The sequence below is a fragment of the Mauremys mutica genome, chromosome 11 (assembly GCF_020497125.1).
Source record: "Mauremys mutica isolate MM-2020 ecotype Southern chromosome 11, ASM2049712v1, whole genome shotgun sequence".
NCBI lineage: Eukaryota > Metazoa > Chordata > Testudines > Geoemydidae > Mauremys > Mauremys mutica.
In genome coordinates, this window is record NC_059082.1 from 81,015,582 (window position 1) to 81,033,774 (window position 18,193).

The 18,193-nt window shown below is 44.1% G+C and overlaps 1 long non-coding RNA gene across 1 annotated transcript; it reads right to left on the reverse strand.

Moving 5' to 3' along the window:
* Positions 1-9,724: 9,724 nt before the first annotated feature.
* Positions 9,725-15,911, reverse strand: LOC123344458. The gene is made up of 3 exons (XR_006572559.1): positions 15,787-15,911; positions 10,849-10,997; positions 9,725-9,899 (listed from the first exon to the last, which is right to left on the reverse strand). It is a non-coding gene; the product is annotated as an uncharacterized LOC123344458 (long non-coding RNA).
* Positions 15,912-18,193: the final 2,282 nt, after the last annotated feature.

The following is an 18,193-nucleotide window of genomic DNA, read 5'->3' on the forward strand; positions in this document are numbered from 1 at the left end:
TGCTGTAGCTACAAAATCCTCCTCCTTACTTTTATTATTAGAACTATTATTTATCTCCATTATGGTAGCACCTAGAGGCCCCATTGTGCATATACCAATAATATCTAGTTCTTATGTAGCACTTTCCATCATTATATATAATAAAAAAGACAGTCTCCTGCCCACAAAGTATCTAAGCGTGTGATGAGAGAAAAGAGCTGAATATAACAAAGAGAAGGGGTTAGCACATGATTTCATTGTTTTGTCTAATCCACATAAGTTATTGCTTGACCCGAATCTTATCCTGAATCTTGGCCATCAGAGAGTTGTGCTTCATATTGATTTTCGTCTGCAATCAAAACTCGTAATTTCTTGGAATCCCCATAAAATGACTGGGATTTGAGGGGAACATTGGCACAGAGCAGAGTTGCAAGAACAAACCCTTTACTATATTTACTGGGAATACATACACTGCATTCTGAAAAGACTATAGGAACAGCCTGAAGGAGCTCCAAAGAGATCGAAGGTCTGGGCTGTAACCACAATTTTATTCTAGCCATGTGCCCCACTCTTCTGTCCTTGAATGCAGCAAATAAATCCAAGTGCCAGAATAAATCCCGATGCTCAGTCTCTGAGGTAGTACCAAGCTTTGGTGCATAAAAACACACAGCCCTGCTGCCTGACCTTGAAATTTACATACGCTATTTCAACTACCTTTGTGAGGGCCATGGACTAGCAAAACAGGAAGATACGTAAAACAAAGCTTTTATCTCCACTTCCATCTGCAGCAAAATACTGTGCGGTAATGAAGGCTGACACTAAAATTATCTTTGCAGCAGCCTTAAATCAGAATTAATTCCCTGCAAGCTGAATTTATTAAGAGAACAATATTTAAAACAAGGGGAGTGATGTTTGCAATTATTTAATTAGAAATCTAGTGCTAGACATCAGAACAGGATGTGCACAGGGATATTAATTGTAGGTTTCACATCTTTACAATTTAAATGCTCCTTCCTTTTCAGTGCCTCTCTAGACAGAAGCTTTGGGATTCAGAAGCTAAACTACACAGAAATATGAATGTTTCATAATGTATTTTATTCCCAAGGGAGATTACATTCAGTTCAAGCTTTTTACATCTTTTGCCTCTTATTGTGGTTGCACTTTACATAACACTATTATCTTGAAGGGAGGAGGAAGGACATGAATGGAACCAGCTATCAAAGCATGCATCCTGCATAAGCAACTTTAATTAAAGAACAACAGCAGCACTGACGAAATGCTCTGGCTTTTCCTTTCAATAGTCTTCATTGAACTGAGTGCTGGTGAAAGACCCTGGGCTGACAACCTTTGAGATGGAAGCTCTTTATGCCACAGAACAGCTTTCAAAAGGTAAACTTCCTAGTCCCTCACCCACACTCCATGTCCATTCTGTCTTCTGCAAAACCATGGCAATGGTGTTTATGGATGCCTAATTATTTTTAAGTGGGAGTCCTGAGCCCAGTTGGTGCTCAGACTAATAGCTTATAAGCCCGAAGCAGGAGGACTGATGGCCCTTATCATTTTTAACTGAGCAAGTGTAACTGCTGGTGCTATTTTTATTCACATAAGTAATGTTGGTCCAGAACTGGATAGTTTAAAATGGGAGGTTCCTTTCGCTATAGAACAGGGTCATAGAAACTCTTCTGTGGAGTTGTTCTCATCCAAAAGCTCATGCACCCTGTGAACACTTTGTGCTGGGAAGATGGGTGGAGCTAAAAGATTGGCTGCAGTTATCTCTCAACAGGAAGGACCCAGTGTCTGGTCCACAGAGCACGGATTCATTGGTTCGGTTCCCAAGCTCTATCACTGACTCACTCTGTGGCTACATGATTTGCATTTTCTCTGCTTTACTGTCATCATCTTTGACATGGGCGTTAACAGGGTTTTCCTACCTCACAGGGATGTTGTGCCATTGATGTTCAAAAAGGGCTTTGAAATCCTTGGATGAAAAGCATTAGGGAGCTTCAAAATGCGTATGTGCTTCTAGCACCAGAGGCAACAAGAGCAGAACTCAATGGGGAAAGTAGCTCCTAGATAATGTTTATGGAAGAATGAAGAGTGAAAGTCACGGTCATAACCCCAGTGAGAATCAGGCTTAACGTCTCCTCTTTGGGCAACCTTGTGGTGTTTACACCAGTGCAAAGTGGCTATAAAAAGTGACTAAGTTCGAAACGGCCTGATTCGCCAAAGCAACCACAGCCAGCTTAAATCACACACCCCGGTTCCCCCTCTTGATGATTGTTCTGCAGAGAGAATATTTACTTCTCACTAAACCATTAGTTCATTAAGAGCGGGATGGCGTGGTTGGCAGACGCTCCCTGGTCTGTTGCTTTGGAGTGGGTAATACAGCCGGACAAAATTAAACTCACGTCAGTCAATCGTTCGAAATCAAAAGACCTGCCTCAACCCCCTGGGAAAGAATTGTTGCATGATTCAGTCTCTGGGATGACTTGAAATCTAGGATGGCCTGGGGAGGAGGAAATTGCCTAGAGAGAATGAGAGAGAGGGGACAATGTCTAAGGCAGGAAACAGGGCACAGAGGGTGGGAAATGAAGCAAAGCAATAGAGGATGGCACCCTGGGAGCAGAGATAAAAGATGAGATGATTACTAGAAACAGGACATTGTATCTCACTGCAATGATTAATACAAAGAATAGTCTTGCTGGGCTACGCTGTGCCCTTGTTTGACCAAACCAAGCAAAGTATTAAAGGAGTGTATGTGTGGATCAGGAGGCTAAATACGTTCCCGGATCTATCTGGATCTTGGGCTGGGGTCTGCACCTGCTCTTTGGATCACCCCAGCATGAGCAAGTGGGTAGGAATTAGGTGGAGCCTATGCTGTGCTCCCCATCATCCCCTTCCCCTGTTGCCGGCGAGTGGAGTTCAGGGCTTGTCTTCACGTACAGCACTACAGCTGCACCGCTGGCTTTAGTGAAAAGCAACAAAGAGTCCTGTGGCACCTTAAAGACTAACAGAAGTATTGCAGCATAAGCTTTCGTGGGTGAATACCCACTTCGTCAGACGCATGTAATGGAAATTTCCAGAGGCAGGTATACATATATGCAGGCAAGAATCAGTCTAGAGTTAATGAGGTTAGTTCAGTCAGGGAGGATGAGGCCCTCTTCTAGCAGTTGAGGTGTGAACACCAAGGAAGGCTTTAGTGAAGACATTCATACACTGAAGGAAGAGCTTCTGCCATTAGAGTAGTTAATCCACCTCCCCGAGAGACAGGAGCTATACTGACAGGAGAAGCTCTTCTGTCGCCATAGCCCTGTCCACACAGGGGTTTAGGTCAGTATAACTGTAGATTTTTCACACCCCTGAGCGACCTAGTTATAGCGATATAGGTGTGTAGTGTGGACCTGGCCTCAGTCAGCATCAGTAGGGAAGTAAACTGTCCCCTTTCTGGGACTGTGGTAAATACACCACCAGGGATTATCTTCTTCAATGCTTAGCTGAAAAGTCGGCTATAGCGATTGTTCACCATTTGGTCCACTCCTGTGTGGCCGCAAGAGCTTGACGGGCTAAGAATCTAACGTCAGAACTGCCTTGATACATCCACGTAATAGAGGGTCAGCCTCTGGGCTGCCTCCACCCCTCAGTTGGTGGAATTTTAAGTCAGATGTTACAAGCCACCCAGAGAACAGTGTTTGACAGAATGTCTTATGGCATTCTTGCGACATGTCTGGAAAGCATAAGACGCCCTCTGTGGACAATGGCTCCAGTAGTCTGTAAACTGGAGGGACTGTAAACATCTGCATTACAAATGAAGTCATTCTCTTTTATGCCCAATATAAGATATTGGCATTTTTTGTGGAAAGCCTCCAGTTTTGCCCAGTCTGAGAAGCCCAGTGTCCACGTTTCACAACTGTACAAGCAGTACGGAGGGGATGCAGCGCGACTAGATCCTGAACTTGGTGGTTGGGCCGAGATGATGTTGATTCCATGTTCGTTGTAAATGACCCATGGCAGATGCTGCGATGCCAGTCCGGTGGGGAACCTCCCCATGAGAGCTGGAGGAACTGGTGAGTATAGAACCCAAAGAGCAAAAGCTGGAGACTGCTTCAATAGATTTATTATTCAAAGAGATTGAGGTCATGGGTGGATTTTGCAGCTTTGTCTTTGACCACAAAACATGGAGGCCAACCTTAGCTGACTCCTCCTCCATTTGCTGGAGTGCCTTGTTATGAGTGAGCTGGCCTGTACTCAAGGCTGAGAGTAAACCCCAGTATAGCCCATATTATTATTTGAGGTGTTTGGAAACGAAACCTACCAGATGATGTCTCTGTCTCATCATTCACACCTCTGCTTGTTATTGTCGGGTTCCTTTGCGCTCATTGATTTGTTTGAAAGGATGCGCCTCCAATAGGGTTGCCAACTTTCTACTCACACAAAACCAAACACTCTTGCTCCGCCCCCTGCCACATCCTTTCCTCCGAGGCCCCGCCCCTGCTCACGTCATCCCCCTCCCTCTGTTGCTCGCTCTCCCCATCCTCACTCACTTGCTCATTTTCACTGGGCTGGCTCAGAAGGTTGGGGTGCGGGAGCGGGTGAGCGAGGGTGGGGACAGCGAGTGAAACCTGGATACCTGGCAACCCTATCCTCCAGCGAGCTGGGCCGGGCCTTGCCATGCACAAGGGTGGGATTTTACACATGGTTTTATAATTGGAGAGATGCTCCTTGGGGGTTGGTCACTGGCCAATTTCTTTCAGTGAAAATGAGTCCTGCAGTACTTGTTCTGGTGGCAAATAGCAGTAACACAGTGGAAAGACTTTGTGCAGAGATAGTACGAAGAAGAAACGATCATATTTTGAGGCTCCCAGGCTATATCTCAGTGTTTCTTTAAGTCCAAGAAGTGGTAGGAAGACTGCAGTTTAAAACTTTTTTTTTAAAACACAGGACATGGAATCAGCAATAAATGACACCTTTTTAGCCCTCTGAAATTCTGTGTCCTTGTCATTCTGCCAGGAAATAGCCACATTAACACTAAACCATGTTGCTTTTTATTTCTTTTGGGGAGTACAATGTATGATTTGCTACTTGTCTGACTCTCCTATATAGTCACCAGCACTGTCATCTTTAATATTATTTATTATCATCATTTTAATTTCGTCTGAATGTGGAAGAGAGCCCCCAGAAGAATCACAGAGCAGTTACATGTAGAGCCGAGGTGATAAATTATTTGTGGAAGGGAAATAATATCTGAACAATCCAAAGTAGTCATTTGAGATGATTGGCTGCATGATTAAATCCTGTCTTATTGCCACGGGAGCTTAGACTGGCTGCGGAGGATTGATGTCGGCAGCTCTCTGTTAGAATCATAGAATCTCAGGGTTGGAAGGGACCTCAGGAGGTATCTAGTCCAACCCCCTGCTCAAAGCAGGACCAATTCCCAACTAAATCATCCCAGCCAGGGCTTTGTCAAGCCGGGCCTTATAAACCTCTAAGGAAGGAGATTCTACCACCTCTCTAGGTAACCCATTCCAGTGCTTCACCACCCTCCTAGTGAAAAAGTTTTTCCTAATATCCAACCTAAACCTCCCCCACTGCAACTTGAGACCATTGCTCCTTGTTCTGCCACCTGGTACCACTAGTCTAGATCCATCCTCTTTGAAAGCCGCTATCAAATCCCCCCTCATTCTTTTCTTCTGCAGACTAAACAATCCCAGTTCCCTCAGTCTTTCCTCATAAGTCATGTGCTCCAGCCCCCTAATTTATTTTTGTTGCCCTCCGCTGGACTCTTTCCAATTTTTCCACATCCTTCTTGTAGTGAGGGGCCTAAAACTGGACAGAGTACTCCAGATGAGGCCTCACCAATGTCGAATAGAGGCACTTTCCATAGTACTTAGAACTTGTCCAGCGAGGGTGTCAGTGATGATCTCCAAGCTTAAACTGAGCTGAAGCTTTTTTCCACCTCAGCTGCTGTGGACACCCTCTCCAGAGTCCTGACAGAGGCAATCCTTCCTAGGATTTATGCCGGGCTCAGGGCATGCTGGAGCAGATCTCCAGGGGTGAGATTCCATGCTAAGCTTCTAAGAGGCACAGCACAGAACTTGCCAATGAGGAGGAAGAATTGAGGTTGCTTTCAGCTACTTTTGCATCCTCCCAATTCTGGGCTGCTCCAGATTCAAGAAGGGTAACTTAGCTCTATGGGGCGTTCTAAGCAGCCCTAGGCTATGGCCCCATCCCCAACATGCCTTTCCTAATCCAACCCGGCCTCTAGACATGGTGGTCTTTAGAAGACAGCCTCCAGCTGTCAGTATCCTACACTGAGAGAATTCTCCCCTGGCCGAACCAGGGCTTTTAAAGTGCTCCAGCCCTTTCACTGAGTGTAAAGATGCTGGGAGTTAAATGAGGTAGCTATGCAGGGCACACATGATCGATAAATCTCACACACGTGGTGTTTATGCACCTCCTTACTGAGTCTGTGTTAGGTTAATGAACCCTCAGTGCTAGAACCACAACTCAGGGCTCCAAACAGGACAAGAACTTATTGAATCTCTACCTCTTGGTAAACGGTGTACACAAGAACAAGAATTGTTACATTTCCTGTTTGAGAACACACTGAAAAAGGTAAAAATCTCATTAAACCTCTGCAAATTTTGACTTCAAATGTAAGTTTTGTATGATTGTCATTTTTGTCCTTAGCTTAACAAAATATAAAATTGAAAGTTTCTTTGGTTTTGATTTTTAAATTTTGTCATCAAACGGGTATTCAGTTCTACATTACTAGAAATGTAACAATTTCATATAGATTTGTTTTCATGTCGTTGATAGTCGTACTTGATGGAAACCTCTAATTCTGGCTGGTTTTCAATGTTGTATTTGAGAAACGTCCAAATATAGGGCAATAAATTTTAAAATAATGTTGATACTTAAATGGAACAAAATATCTGTTTATGTAAGAGCTATCAGGCCATGATGATGGTTTTTAAATGATGAAGGTATTACTTCCAAAGTGCTTTTATCTGGAGATGACACCATAAAGTATACTCATACAATTTGCAGATGACACCAAACTGGGAGAGGTTGCAGGCACTTCCAGAGGGCAAGATTAGAATTCAAAAGGACCTTGATAAATTGTAGAATTGGTCTGAAATCAAGAAGATGAAATTCGGTGAAGACAAGTGAAAGCACTACACTTGGGAAGGAAAAAAAAATCAAATGCACAACTGCAAAATGGGAAATAACTGGATATGCAACAGTACTGCAGAAAAGAATCTAGGGGGTACCGTTGATCACAAATCGAACATCAGCTCACAAATGATGCAGTGGCAAGACAGGCTAATATAATTCTGGGGTATATTAACAGGAGTGTCATAAGAAAGACACAGGAGGTAATTGCTCCACTCTACTCGGCACTGGTGAGGCCTCGCTGTGGCAGTGGCTGGAATGATCCCATTCATATTCTTCACTGTGGCATTAGAACAACACAGCAGAATCCACCCCATAAAAGCCTTCGTGTGGACTAGGACAGGGGGCCACGGAGAAGGTGTGTGGTGTAGTTCTGTGTAGACTTCCAGCCAAGATGGATGCGTTCAGTCAAGTTGCTAGTCCTTAACCTTAATCCTGTGATCAGTGCATTGACTGAGAGATTACAGTGACTTTGGGGCATACATAACACACCCCTCCATCCTGCAAGCTTAATAGGTCTGATCCCGTCAATCAGCGCCATCTGAAAACACATCTTTTAGAGAGTTTGTCGAGTTATCTGTCTATCATCTAATGTGCCATAATTGCAGTATATTGATCAATATAATCAATTGCTATCAGACCTTGTAAGGACTCTTCCCATCCCCATCATCTTCCTTCCTGATGCTACTTCACTTTGATTTCTTTCTTTCTTTCCCACTTGACTGGTGTGTATTTCTGTCTGCACCACACCCACAGCAGCTCTGCAAGGATCCTGCAGGGACAGGCCATGTGATAATTATTCCCATTTTCCCTCCTAAACATTCTCTACATTCAGGTGATGATGATCCAAAGCCCACCGTAGTCAGTGGGTTTCTTTCCATTGACGTGAACTGGCTGGGAATCGGGCCCTTGGTCCTCCTCCCACCTGCAGAGTCTGCCCTGCCAGAAGCATTTTCACACCTAGCCTCACCTCAAGGTTTGCCCCCTTCCTTGACAGCTAATAACAAGGGGAGGGAAGCTTCAGTGGATGACTCACGGAGGCCACCTGCTGGAGCAACAGACTTCGCCTGCACAAGCATTTCCAGAGGAAACGGCTTCAGGTTGAATTGTGTTTGCAAGAAGCCCCAACAAACCCAGTTTTCAGACTCTGTGCGGTGTCCGAATGCAGGGGCCCTCTCGTTGCCACTTACCGGTGGTAAGGAGACGGAGCGGGAACAGGAGGCTGAAAAATGACTGAGGGAAAATGGTGCATTTACTATACAAGTTGGTAAATATCCCTCCGTAATTGATCAAAAAATAAAAATAATAAAAAGTTAAGTGCAAAGCTCATGACAAGTCCCCGTTTGAGAGCTCTGGAGGCCGGTGTCCTCTGTTCAGCCACAATCCAGCTGCAGCAATGCAAGCTGCCTGCACTAAAAGTATTCCTGGCACTGGCTCGACCTTACTCCTCCAGGAGTGAGAACCAACTCAGCCCTTAACCTTTCTGCCCAGACTGCCAAACAGAGGTCAAATCTGGCCCATTCACCATCTCCGTGGTAACACATCCATTCATTAGCAGCAGTTTTAGTTTGTATTGTGGCAGCAGCTGGGGACCCACAATCACCCAAGTCCCATTACCGTACAAATAGACACCCACAGGACAGTCCCTGAAAGAGCTTAGAAAGTGAGTAGAAGACAAGAGGCAACAGGTGCTTACGACAGAGGGGCAAGGGGACACAGTGAGGCCAGGCTGGTCAGCATGATAACCAGCAGTCACAATCAGCTGCCTAATTTCAAGGTTTCTGCAGGCATCACAGTAGAGGGGAGTTGTAAGGAAGGACTGGAGGGATTGTCTGGGTGTGTAAACTGTCTGCTTCCGGTTGGCCTACCCCCACCTACTCATTTCACCCAGACAACCTTTGCGTGATGCTCTTTTTCAGTCCCGGACGGCTGTGCTGGATGGGAAGCAGCCCTCTAGTGGCAAAAGGTTTGGCATCCCAAAGCGTTGGTGAGTAGGGAAATCATTTCCTGCTTAAAAAGCATGATCTCCCTTCCCCATAAACCTGGGGAGCCTGGTCCTTCTAAACTGCCCACCTGTGGAAAAAGCGACAGCGCTTGACAATGATTTTTCAAATGCACCTGGCTGCCCAGGAGCTGGTAGAAAGACAGGATTTCTGAAGTTTTTCTTTGGTATCTTTTTTGCCTGGTGCTATTGGCTGCAATTCTCTGTTTGCACGAATAGTTTAGAGAACAGTGCTGGAGCCGCAGGCAAAGTAGGGCAGTTGTCCCCCCACAACAAATACTCTTCAGTTTTCTAGTGTGTTATATCCTTTGCCTCTCCATAAGAAATTCATCTGGTTCATGTTAAGCCTCACACTCCTGCTGATAGTGATTTCAGCTGAAAACTAGTCGTCCCCCACCCCTCCTTAACATGTTAAATGCAGGGCAGAGGAAATAGTCTCTAATAAACTCTGCTCCAGAAAATAAAGAAAACTGCATGGTTGGATTTTTTAATTATTATTATTATTTTTTACCCAAATGCTGTGATCTAATCTTCGCAGAATCAGGGTCTATTTACCCTTTGCCGGGCTGATGTGTGTTTGATTTGACAGTAACAGTGGCAGACAGACTCTGAAGGAACAGTGGTGTCCATTTTCAAAGGGCATTGCCAGAGCTGGGTGCTCCGTCCATTAGGCAAAGAGATCTTGCTTCACGACATGCTGAACGTCTCCTGTTCAGTCATGGAGCAATATCAGTCCAGCGGGCCTCTAGGAAAGTTAGCTGTGTCAGTGGTGATACTGTCTTATAAATCCTCTAAATAAGGTGACCTGCTCTAGGTGTGATCTACAAACTGAAAAGGCATCTCTCTATGTAGAGTGCAGCATGCTATGAATTCCCTTGAACGTTGGGCTCCAAAAGCCAGGGTAATTATTTTGTTGCAAATATTGATGGTATCTGGTACTAGGGATATCTGGAGACATGTTGCAGGGTTTATATACAGAAGGAAACCTACATGCTGCAATCCACCATCCCCTTGCTAACCTTAGAGAGCCAGGGGCGGCTTTAGGCATTTTGCCGCCCCAAGCACGGCAGGCTGCCTTCGGCGGCTTGCCTGCGGAGGGTCTGCTGGTCCCGCAGTTTCGGCCTGCGGGAGGTCCTCCGAAGCCACGGGACCGCGGATCCTCCGCAGGCATGCCGCCGAAGGCAGCCTGCCCGCCGCCCTCGCGGCGCCGGGAGAGCGCCCCCCACGGCTTGCCACCCCAAGCATGCGCTGGGCGTGCTGGGGCCTGGAGCCGCCCCTGTAGAGAGCAGAGAGCCTGACTTCTGGGCTCAAGGATAGAAGTTTCATGAACCTGCAGATGGTGGAAGGAAGGCCTGAGAGGAATATTATGCCTAGTTCAAGCTCAGGCCAGGACCAGACTCAGGTGTACTCCTTGCAGAAGCAAAGCAGGAGCCTGCTGCTGCGAACAGCCTGGTTACCTCAAGCTTCCACTTAGGAGCAAACTAGTCCATGGTACAGCTCACAGTGAGGGAAATGCAGGGCTACTGTATTTCAGCCTCTTGGTCTCCTGACAGTGGTTCTGTGGCCACTTCATGCTCTGTGGAAGGATTTATTTCTCCCTACCTACAGCGATAAATATCATTTAGCCCTCTCTCTGGGTTGTGTGCAAGGTCCCAGGATTTGGCTTTTGTTTTAGAACTGGACATTTTTCTCACCTTGGTTTCCCCATGAGCGGAGTGTCTACCCCTCCGGGGGAGCGTGAGGGTTAACTCGGCAATGCCTGTAAAGTGATCTGAAGTCTGTAGCTGGATCATGATGTCTCTTCTGATCCCTACAGCACATCCCCCACATAGCTCAGTAATAGCTGAAAAGAGGCAGAAAGCATATAACCTAGTTAGCAATCCCAACCCACGAGGAGCCATTAATCACAACACACATCACCCACTCGTGCATCTGCTGCAAGCGCAGATGACCTGCTGGGCACTGAGTGTCAGGTTCTCATCCTCCTTTTCCACCCTAGCCCAGTAATTTATATTCAGCGGGTCCACAAGGTTGATAGAAGCAGCAGTTTATAACACCTGTGGGGAATTAACACCTGTCGGGCAGTACCCGGAATCTGGGCTATAGCATGATTGACAGTGGAGCCTAGCCTTGTCTCTGCAGAGAAGAGTGACTTTAGCCAGAGCAAAAATAGGACACGTACCAAAGGCAAAAGAATATTCATCAATTTGCATGTATTTGGGAGGCCTTAATGGAGAATGCAAGCTTCTGAATACCAGCAATTCCTCAGGAAAAAAAAGGATATTGGGTAAAAATTTGGGATTTGGGGCAGAAACACTTTGTAACACCCTTGAATATCCTTACATTTTAAAAAAGGGTGATCCCTGCTAGTTTTTCTCATAAAAGTTTGATGTGGTTATTTGACTTCTCATATAGCCAAAGTACAGAGAAATCGTTTTAAAGTGTCTGGGCAGATCCTCAGCCTGTGTAAATCAGCATAATTCCGTGGAACTCCACCCTCAGCTGGGGTAAATCAACATTGCTCAATTAAATATAAGAACAGCCACACGGGAACACAACCAATGGTCCATCTAGCCCAGTATCCTGTCTTCCGGCAGTGGCCAATACCAGATGTTTCCAAAGGAATGACCAGAACAGGGCAACCATTGGTTGATCCAGCCCCTGTCCTCCAGTCCCAGAATCTAGCAGTCAAACACTTAGGGACACCCAGAGCAACTGACTACACCAATTTACACCAACCACGTATCTGACTCAGTTTGTGAAACTCTGACTCATATTAGTGAGCGTTTACTCACATAAGAAGTGATAATGATTTCAATTGGCCATCACACATGGCCTAAATGCTGCATAGCATGAATAAGTTTTGTGCGATTCTAGCCCATGTATAATATAAATGAGCTCACTCGAAGAATGTCATTGTATCATGTGAATGCAATAAACTCACATATTTATAGTCTGCAGCCTCAGATCTATATGTGAAGAAGTTAGACCATCGGCGGTATCCATATAATTGTATTTTATTCTTTATATCTTTCATATTTCTGTAACATTATGCCTCCGTCCAGACCGCAGTGGGAGGGTGACAGCTTTACATGTGTCAACCTACTCTTTTTCACACAGACTATCTTAAAGCCAGTAGTGAGTAGGGCATATGGTTTGTATATAACACTGACTGTGAAACCTGCCATTACATCCCCTGAGAATAATGAAATCAGCACCTGCAAGAGCAATCATAACAAATTTCACTGTCCTAGTTCAGGAACATGTTAACACTGCCAGCCTGGGTCTGTTTTTATAGATATATCGGACGCCTTAGCACAAGTAGGCATTTAACAAACCAGAGCTACTGAAAGAGAGGAATGTCTGATTGAATAAGACTTAAGAACTGAGGATAGGGGAATGTCATGGACAGTCAATTTCCATCATCAGACTGGGGTGATATTTTATTTAGGGCTGGACAGATTTTACAGAAGAACATAGGGAATGCAACAGTATACCAGAGCCGGGTCCTTCTAGTTAAGTATCCAGCAACTAGTCCTGCATGCTTCGCAGGAAGGTATAAGCCATCCTCATCCTGGGCTCACCTGCCCCTAAGGAAATGTGAGCTTCAAAGGTTTTGAGGTTGTATTCCAGGGGTCAGCACCCTTTCAGAAGTGGCGTGCCACTGCCGAGTCTTCATTTATTCACTCTAATTTAAGGTTTCGCGTGCCAGTCAGACATTGTAATGTTTTTAGAAGGCATCTTTCTATAAGTCTATAATATATAACTAAACTATTGTTGTATGTAAAGTAAATAAGGTTTTTTAAATGTTTAAGAAGCTTCATTTAAAATTAAATTAAAATGCAGAGCCCCCCGGACCAGTGGCCAGGACCCGGGCAGTGTGAGTGCCACTGAAAATCAGCTCGCGTGCCGCCTTTGGCACGCGTGCTATAGGTTGCCTACCCCTGTTCTATTCAGATAGACATCCTTAACTTTAACTTATCTGGTAGAGTTTGTTTCAGAAGCTTATGAGAAGCTGACCATTCCTGGATTCCGACAAGGAGAGCTGTTTCTTATTAGAAAGATTAACTTTGAGGGCAAATGTTCCCCTTTCAAACACAGACGGGCCCTAGCAATCCTCAATTCTCATTTCTAAGGCTTGTCTCTGCTAGCACCTTCACTGATAATTGTTCCTAGCAGAGCTAGGGCCCTACTTTGAAAGCTGGAAGACCTGGGATCAGATCCCTGCTCTGCCACAGATTCCTTGTGTGACCTTGGAAAAGTCTCTGAACCTCAGTTCCCCATCTGGACAGTGGGGAGAATAGCCCTGCCCGGCCCCACAAGGGTGCTGTGAGGAGAAATATATAACAGTGGTGAGGTCCTCAGATACTGTGGTATAGGGTGCCATAAACGTACCTTAGACAGGTTTTAGAAATAAGAGCAAACACTGATTCTTATTCCCCAAATTACGTCAATAATAAAATGGATTCAGAAAAACAAGAGATCAGGAGGAAATGATTTAAATGAGAGTTTAGCAAGGCCAGCCACTTCCTGTGCACTCCCTCATAGCCTAGCGTCATGCTACAGGCCACCTCCCTCAGTTTCCCCTTTTGAACTGTTCAATAAACTCCAAAAAAAACCAAACAAACCCTTTTGTCCATTCTCCTCTCTTCTCAGGTTGTGCTTCATTAATTTAACACACATTCAAAATAACATTTTTGAGTCCACACAGAACAGAGGTTTCTTTTCCTCTGCCCAGGTCGCCTTGCTGGGGGTCTTTCCTGCTTTGGCAGACCACTCCCGAGTCCTAAGCCCTGCTTGTCTGCAGTCTCAGTCTTAACTCCCAGGACTCTGCTGGAGGAAGCTCTTCCCTAGCAGCCTCTGACCCCTGAGCCTTTCCCCCCCATGATTTCTTTTCTTTTCTGTCTTTTCCTGTTGCTTTGTGGCACAGCCTATGACAGCCACCAACCACAATTTTAATAGAATCAGATTACGGAGCCTCTCACCCTGTCCTGTATCCTTAACATAACACTGTAATGCTCTGTTCCTGCTGTGCCACTTTCCCGGTCCTCACGCCAGTCCTTTCAGACTATATTTTTTCCCCTTGCGGCATAAAGAATCTTTCTTTCTGCATTATTCTCCCACCCTGCATTGCTATAGCAGATGCTCAACCGTTTCTATAACTTTGCATGTTTCGCACAACCCATCTTTGTGCACATTTAGTAGATATAAATTACCATTGGAGGACCCCCTGCCCACCTTCATCACAGCCTCCTGCTGCTCTTAATAGGGTAGTCACCCTGATCTCTTCCAGGTGTAGCTCACTCTGTAATCGGGGTTGGCTAGCACCAGCCCTGAAGGGATGAGCCACCCTGTGACAGAGAGAAATGAGGTGCCAGTAATAATCTGGACACGTTTCTATGTAGTTGTTACCAAGCCGATCTCTGGAAATACAGGATTAGGTGAAAATGAAAAAAATATATACAGTTAATCAAACTTCTCCAAAACACATTTACTTTGAGTTTTGCTTGATGACTCGGATCAGTTATTGGTTATACAAACTAGTTTCTGCAGCCCTAGGTCCTAAAGTTGGTCAAAAAACAGGAATAAACATTGTGAAAAATTCTCCCATATTTTTTAAATAAAATCTGAAATGTTTTTAACCAGCTGTATAGATAACATGCATTCAGTTTTTCAGCTAACTGGGACATTTTCATGAAAATTTTATTCCATTTTCTATTGAAAAGCTGATATTTAGAAAAAAATTGACCAGTTTAATTTGTAATGGCAGCAGATTTGGGTCCACTCATACTCGGAACCAAAGATCCCCATTAGTGAGATGCCTGTTAAATATTTGATAACAGTTATCTATTTTGTAAGGTAAAGCTGATGTTGAATCCTCATATCCCAGGGATACTGGGGAAATAGGGACCATGATGTATTAAATGGAAAACTGATATACTCTTTAAAGAGTCTTGAAGGTATTAAATCACATTCAATGCCAAAATGTGCTAGACATTTTCTTTGTGTATTATGTTCACTCACCTCAGACCATAAGTCTGTGAAAAATTAACTTAACAGGTTGTACCACTAGAGGTCACAGTTGTAATTTAGATCAGCAAAAAAGGGGGAAATTGCGAAGGAAAACATCATTGTTAACTTTATTAGTTACGATTTTTACATAGAACATAGGATCATGATAATGGATTTCATTTGTTTGTGTTTCCTCTTTGACTCTAAAAATGGAGTGTGCATAATTATCTTGGGGATTTTGCATAGAGTCCAAACAAACTGGTCTTTTATTAAAAATTGTTCTAAGGATCTGGTGTCAGGTTACTTTAATTAACTCTTGATGACCGAAGGCACCTAAAACCGTTAGCTGAGCATGGCTTTGGGGAGGAGCTGTTGTTGACACACTGAATCATATACAACACTCATGATCAGTGACCACTTAGCTTAGGGTGATGGTGTTTTTAGGCCCATCCAACATATTGAATGAGGTGGGAGATGTGATGCAATACATGTCTCTAGTTTTCCCTCTAGAAGAAGTGGCACTCCGCTGACATCTTGACCAAAGCAGAGGAAGAAAATCAATATTCCTGTGCTGCCCCTGCCCAGTTTAGGTATGACCCCAAGGTAGCAATTTTACCCACCTGGATAGTCAGGATAACTCAATCTTGTAGATTTTGATTATCATCCTGCACTTAGTCTCTAATAAGCAGTGCTAAGTATTGTGCCAACAAGCAGAGTATGTGTCTAACCAGTGCTACCAATTGAGTACTTATTATGACATCACCATTGCTGGCTAGAAGGTTTCTTCCCAGAACTCTGGACTTTTATCTGCCTTTGAGATCTGGATGATTCTCATTCCTGACCCACGGAGATTAACATAACCGTCATGTGGAATTCTTGCTGCAAACAGATCGGTAGTTATTATATATATATATGTATGTATGTGGTGGTTTGATTGTATATGTTCAAGTGTCCGGGACGGATGAAGGATAACTCACAATTGTTCCAGGAAGAGTGAGCCACCAATACTATGGACTCTCCTCCATCGTGAGTTTGCTATTTGTTGCATCCTTTAATCAGGCTCACCGCATTCAGCTTAGCCAGAGATGCTGCCAAAACAGCAAAGCTCACAAGGCTGGAAAATCAAATATTTTAAAAGTGTCCTTTGACATTTTCTTCTTTTTCCCTCATCCCCTTTAAGATTTTTTTAACACGTCTCTCTCTTTTTGTTTTTTCTCTCAAAAGCACCCCAGGAAGATGCATATTATTCTGGATTCAACGTCACTGTATCCTGGAATGGTGCCCACATGGGGACATACAGGGAGCTATAACGGAATAGCCATTGTGAAGTAGTTTATGCACAATAGCTATTCTGGTCAACCTCCTGTATTGACAAGTCCTCATCGAGCTATATTCTGCCATCCCAACATTCTCCCAAGCTCATGGCTCTGGTATTGTAAACGAACCTCTAGGGCCTATTGCTCATTTACACTAATTTCTCTCTATTGATTTTAAAGGATTCTCCAAAGTGACTTTGCTGCATTGACTCCTGATTTACACCAGGTTAAGTGACACAGTTCCATGACTGATAACAGCTTTTTGAGCAATTGTAGCTGATCAACTAATTCCGGATGAAAAGTCAGATGCAAATGCCTCCTCTGCTATAAGGGACTGGAAGACAGACAGTATTTTAACAACCCAGCTTGGAATTACAAGAGCATTTGAACACGGGACCAACAAAATGAAAACTATGAGCCTTTATCCCTTGAGCTAAAGGTTTAAGCTAGAAGTGTAGCAGAATCATAAAAATCTTATGTGGATCAGCCACTAGAGGGGAACAAAGACCCATAATATTTCCTAGATTTGCAATGAAACCTGAAATTTGACCTATAATCTGCAGGTCACAAGATATTGATTATCATCCTAATAGTATTATACTGGCAACACATGTATTTTTTTTCTTTTTTTTTGCTGGATTGGATTGGATTGAATTGTTGACAAGGATAAACTCAATAGAATTTATTAATCACATATTTCACTAGCAAGCGGAAGGAAAGCAAATATTGTTCCTTCCCTGGATTGTTTTCAGGGATGCAGGGATTATATTAAATACACCGCCTCCAAATCTGGGTGAGAAATGAAGGGACAATCCAGCCATTAGCAAAAGTATCTTTTTCCTAATGAAACAGTTTCTGATTTGGATACTTGATATTCTGTGTGTGTGTGTGTGTGTGTGTGTGTAAACAACAACCAGCCTAAAAATGGAATGATTCTGGAACGAGTGTTCAGAAAAATCATGCACAAAATCCTCTATAAACAGTCACTGTAAAACTGCTATTTTTTTATAATCTGATCATTCTGTTACTAATTACAGAGGCATCATTCTTTTGCACTGTTTTGGAGTTCTCTGGCTCAAATAGATTTTTTCCATCTCTGACTGCTATGGTCCTAAAATAAACATTTTTCAAGGATTTTAACAGGGATAGCTTCTAACTCACCCAGTACAGATAGGTCCCTGATGAAAATGAACTCAGCAAATTAGTTATTAGCTAACTTCGTTTATGTAAGGCCTGGTTTATGCTTAAAATTTCTTCCAGTATCGCTGTGTCAGTCCGGGGTGTGAAAAACCACACAGCCTCCTGACATAGCTAGTCCAACAAGATGCAGTTCTGCCACCAGAAGAGGCTTCTGTCACCGTAGCTAACAGTTCAGGGTGGTGGTGTGTGCTGATTGTTCTGAGCCTGGTGAGTCATCTGAGTCCTAAGGGTCTTTCCAATCCACAAGCAAAGGTCTAGCCAGGTGAACCCAAGAGAGGTTTATAGGCTTCTAATGACAGCAGCCACTCCCAGTTGCCTGGTAGTCTGCTCCGGCTCCACCCATGGCCGGACGCCCGGCTGTCCTGACATGGTGTTCCTACATCAACAGAAAAAGTCCTTCTGGTGGAGCAAGGTAGAGGTTATGTCAACATAGCTCTTTTGTAGACCTACCCTAATGATTGGAAGACAGGATTTTAGGCTAGACGGACCTTTGGCCTGGCCCAGGATGGCT